The following is a 5,910-nucleotide window of genomic DNA, read 5'->3' as shown; positions in this document are numbered from 1 at the left end:
TTCTAAGCCAAACTTTATTTATGCTGGCTCGTACCACTTCTTAGATGCCCCGTTGGTATTCCATGATTGTGGCTCTTTTGCAGGATTTTCAGTCTGGTGGTCTTTTTCTCTTTCATAATTTTTCATTTTGTTTTGTTTAGTTTGTTTTTGTTTTAAAAGAAGGAAGGTAGCTACTTTTTAGTGGTAAAGCAACTGTCTGATGTATCAGTGTCACTCAAAGCAACTGCTTGATTCTGATTGATTGGAGTAGAGATTGTTATTTTTTGTAAGATTTTCTAAGAAAAATAACACATACATTTAGATGCATCTAAAAAGGTATTCAAATGTTGTTTGCACAAATTACATTATTTGTTCATTAATATTTTTGTGCAATTCTCCCAGGTACACAGCCAGACTTTTATACGTCAACTACTAACATGGAAGTATCAAAAAGATTGTATGTTCCTGTATATTTTTGTGGTTTAAAAAGTAACACGACAGAACGGCAACATTTAAATATTCTTGAATCTTTAAGGACGAAACAAAAGGTGGTTGTTCAAAGTCACAGTTTGAAGTACTAACAAAAGGAAATATGTTACATTGAAATGGAAAGAAAGCTGCCAGCAGCTCCTGCAACAGCCCAAATATTTTGTATGACTTAAGTACTACCTTGGACAGGGCAACTAGCCAATCATTGTTTAGATTTTGGGGTGGCCAATCAGATTTTAAGAGGGGCCATGGCCACCCCCTGGGAACAGCCCTTCATTTTCCCAGTTATTCATCCAAGATTCTACAACCTGCCTCCCCAAACTCTGAAAAACACTGCTCTAAGGGTTGACATTTCTAATAGTGCAACACATATTTTTAATCATTCTAAGGAAATGAAAGTGGTACACATTGAAATTGTAGATCAAATAAGGGTTATAATTGGTCAGTCTATTCATTTGTCCTTTGATGATTACAATAATTTGAATAACTAACTGCATTGTAGACTTATAGATCACTCGAATATGTGCTTCAGCTATCCAAATGTGAGAATTTGTTCCTTTCCCTGCTTCATACTATAATAAATTAAATTTATTTGGAAAGCTAGCCACAAAAAATGAAGTGTTTTAAATACATCACTTGGAGCTTTGTAAAACTTAAACATTATTTGATTTCCTCTGACATTTATGGTCTTCATAATTTGGTACAAAAATGTTATCTAAATAATGTATTTAGCCAAAACCCTCATAAGCTTATAATTTTTCTCAGATACATGTCAAATTTCCTTTCCAGTTGTTTGAAATTTGACTTTCTTCAAGCAAAACAGCCTTCTAGAAAAAAAAGGACTGAATGTCCTCACAGTGCAACAACATTAATCACATCAGTGCCCGATTGATTTAAGGTCAAAACTGTCAGAAAAAATTGCATTCCTTCACCACCATCCAACTTTCTAAATCTGAGTAAATATCCCTCCACTCAGTTCCAAATAATTCCCTTCCAGCTCTGTCCAGAGAGATTTCAGGGACCAGGCAGTTTGGTTTTACTCCTTCAGAGGGCTTTAGCTCAGTTGGATGCCGGGCTAAGAGTCCAGCTCTATCAACTAGCGCCAATGTAAACACAGCAATTCCTTCCCAATTAGAAACGCTAAATGCATTGGACTCGGTGCACTAGCAGGGCCGGTCCGTGCAATTAATGCAGCCTTGGTCTCCACGGGCTGCTTCGGATGGCTGGGATGGTTAAGATGTATACAGTTTCAGTTCAAGGCCGGGCAGGGGAAGTCTGATTGGGCAGGTTGGACTCATCATGGAAGTATAAACATGAGGTTGGATGGGCGCTCGGTGGTTGGGGTTTTCTTTGGGTCAGTCGTGCTGGGTAGCTCCACAGCAGGCTGGGAGATATGTGTGGTAGGGAGGTCAATCAGAGGGGGAGATTAGGGGAAGAGGAAGCATTTCAGCTGTGGAGAGCTTTTGGCTTCACTTTAAAACTGAAGAAGATTATCAAAACAGTTGTTCTAGGTACACAGTCTGACTTTGGACTGCAGTCAAGTTAGACAGAAATTAGCTTATCATTACTCTTATGAAATACTGAAAAACTGGTTCAAAACTCATCTGAAAGAATTAGCATGACCTCTGTTTTCTTCTGTACACTAGGCCTTTGTTTTCTGTTAGGATCATATTCACTTAAAAATGTATCTATTCTCTAAATGTTGCAACCCACAATGAAAACATAACCCTTGCTGTCCTCTTAAGTAAAATACTATTTTAATCCCTGCACATGTACCATGTTATTTACCCTGTTGTGAAGAAAATGCTACACACACATGTGCAAACAGGATCCTGCGGACATGGAGAGACGTCAGTGTGAGAGGGCTACACGCAGACAAGCACCCAGAATAGCTCGGGGTTCGATGTCTTGCTCCAGGGAAGCTCAGCAATATCCAGGAAGTGAACTGGCAACTCTTAAGCTACCAGCTCAACTTCCGGACTTTGTCTATGAAGGGCTTTTAACTGGCAACCCTGCAGTTCCTGATTTAAGTACCTACAGACTGAGCTACTGCCTTGGCGGCTATCAAGATATGACACAATATGTTGATACACTCATTCAACTGAACTGTACATAAACAATCAACTCTCTGTCTTTCATCCATAATCTATGGTATTGCATCATATCTTTTAGTTTGTATTGTTTATTATTTCGTCTTGTTTCATTTCATATGGTATGGTATGCCATGCTATGGTTTGGTATGGTATGCTATGGTTATGCTTGGTATGGTATGGTATGGTATGGTATGGTATGGTACGGTATGCCATGCTATGTTTTGGTATGGTATGCTATGGTTTAGCTTGGTATGGTATGGTATGGTATGGTATGGTATGGTATACCATGCTATGGTTTGGTATGTTGTTTTATGTTATTTTATTTTATGTCATGTCATGTCATGTCATGTCATGCCATGTTATGTTATTGTACTTTCTTGTTTAGTTTAACACCGCTCTGTATCCCGCAGTGTTGCGTTGTATTGTTTCGTTTCCATAGACTATATTTAAGTGGATGCCGTAAGTGTTCACTGACTTTGAAGCTAAAATATTTGGAGCTCCCCCTGCTGACTGGCTGCAGTATATGTCATTACCCCTGCCTCCTCCATATGAACAGATGGAAAATGGGTCAAACTACAAAATAAAAATACACGGCAATTTTTTTCTTTTTCAAACATGCTGTCTGTCATTACAGTTAGTTCATATGCTGGTTCCTTTTCTGAGCAGTTTATTTTATATTATTTGTTTGATTTTAAAAATATGAATGACTGACAGCTCTGTTCACAAATGCGGGCTCATGCAGCATTCTATTCCAGATTAGCAGAGTAGAGGAGGAATGGCGATAGAAAACACACAAGTCATTTAACTTTTCATAACCATGAGTGTGCAAATCAACACATGAATCTGTTCTGCTGTGGACTGTTCCCATCTTTGGCATTTTATCTGTAAGTTAAATGCGTGTTTTGGTTAGCAGAAAGAGTGTGGCATCAGTCCTGATTCTCCAACAGCAAGGCTGCTTCTGCGTATGCCTTGGCTGAACCAGCGCAATGAGGTATCTCCGTCGAGAAGGTCTTTTGGGTTCACACTTCACAATGGGTAGAAATGAAGGCAGGCTGTCCATTCTGTATGCTATCAATGACTGTATCGAATCGAATCATATCGTCCCAGTCAGGAATATATCTACCTGTGGGGATATTCAAGTGTATTGTTTAGAATCATATCATATAATATTCAAGGCTTTGTTTAACCCATTCATGTTCTTTTGATCTCCATATACTCTCCATCATCCACTCACTCACCTACTGGCACTCTTTTAACGCTGATTAACACATCTCATAATCTTCTATGTTTTTGCTTCTTGTATGTGTACGAATATAGTTTTACATTGTTCAATTAAAAAAGACAACAACATAACATGTAGCCAGGTCATGAGAGTCATTATCATTGCAAGTTGTACTTGGGACCTATTACACCCAAGACCTCAACTATTTTGTCTATGATGATTTATGCTTATTTTGTGAAGAAGTCTTCAATGTTTTTATGGTTTTATGCATAAGGTAAAAGGCAGCATAAAACCACGAATCTGTGATAAATCATCGAAAAACACTTGATTTGGCTTAGTGGTTTAGAAAACAGCCAAACTTGCTTGACAGAGACAGAAGACCATTGTTGGAGTCATTTTTGTCCAGCTGCCATTGTGCATTGTATGTTCCTGAGGTGTTGGCTTGCACTATCAGCCTGAGGCGCTCCACTCTCTCAGAGATAGTTTGCTAACAGAGCTTTCACTCCATCGTCTTTAATGAAAATCCATACTAAACATTTAGCTCTGTGTGAGAAAGGGGGGAAATTCAATAAGACACATAACACAATTTGTAAATTACAGGAAGAACCAATCGAACCAACAGGCAAAATCGAGAAATGTTTCTTTGTTTATATCTGTTCATTTTACTACATTTTGAACCCCTGTAACAGCTGACTGTGTGTGGTGAGCGTTAAGAGATTGAAATCTACTTTTCCTTGCCAAAATTAAGTCCAAAGCTGTGTTTTTATCTAGTCTTGTTTCCCACACAGATTATCAGTCATGCCGCCAGAGATGTCTCCACTGAGGTATTCCCCAAACTAATGGTCGCTCTTGGACAGCATCGTCGATAGTAAACTAATCTTCCGCCTTCAAGGCACAGGAAACAGATCTAATTAGCACTCATTGAACTATCTTCTAAGGAAACTTTCATCTTTAGACCACTCTTACAACAGGCCTGAAAGCCAGACTAATGTCACTTACTAGTTCTGGGTTTAATGGCTGACTGAGAAATGTCTAATAGATGGATGGGCAGTAAGTCAGGATGGAGTCAGCCGATAAATTGCTTTTGCATGAGCACATGCATGGCCAAAGCAGTGCAAGGTGGTTTACAAACATCCTAAAAATGCGGGTAAAAGGAAGTGACAAAATTATATTAAAACGTTTTTCCAATTACAAAAAAAGGATTAAATAAGATGATCTTTCATTGATCTAAAGAGGACAAATTCTGATGTTTTAGCAACACAAAGACAAAAATAAGTAATTTGATAAGTACAAATAATTATGAGAAAGTTAAAATAACCTAAAAAAAAGTAACAAAAATAAGTACAAGTGGAATAGAAGTGTGAGTTAAAAGGGCTTTACAAACATTGTAAGGCATGTTAAGCAGTAAGAGACAAGATCAGGTGAAAAATAATACGGTAAAGTGACCTTTCTGAAGCCTTAGTGTCTGGAATGATTTCTACCAGATCTTGACTCTCTGACAGTGGTGACAGAGAGGAGGACTCTGTCAAAGCTCCACCGCATCATGGACAACATCCACCACCCTCTCTTCAACGTGCTGGTGAATCACAGGAGCACATTCAGCGCAAGAATGATACCCCCTAAATGCACCACAGGATGCCACAGTCATTCCTGCCTGTGGCCATCAGACTGTACAACTCCTCCCTCTGATCACTGAACAACATTCTGTACTGTGCAAAAACGTTCAATACACTGTGCAATATCCCTGCCACTTCAACATCCTGTATACAATACCTTCATTCCTAGTGCTTTTGTACATAGCGAACTGTAACTATTCTGCGTTTCTGTATATACTTATTATTAATCCAAATGATATTATTTCATTTGTATTTCTATCTTATTTTATGCCTACTTTCTATTAATATATTGACTTGTTCATACTGTGTATAAGAGCATTCTGTAGCAACTGAATTTCCCCAGGGATAAATAAAGTATTTCTGATTCTGATTCTGATAAAGTATAATCATTTACATTATATATATTATATTTATGTTTTTGAGATAAATATTAAAATCCCTTTGCTTCTTATTTCTCTGCAAACTCTCATCTGTGCTGTTTAAAGACAACAAAATATTACTATGGGGACCT

Source organism: Notolabrus celidotus, chromosome 1, assembly GCF_009762535.1.
Source record: "Notolabrus celidotus isolate fNotCel1 chromosome 1, fNotCel1.pri, whole genome shotgun sequence".
NCBI classification, from domain to species: domain Eukaryota; kingdom Metazoa; phylum Chordata; class Actinopteri; order Labriformes; family Labridae; genus Notolabrus; species Notolabrus celidotus.
This window is presented reverse-complemented; position numbering follows the sequence as displayed.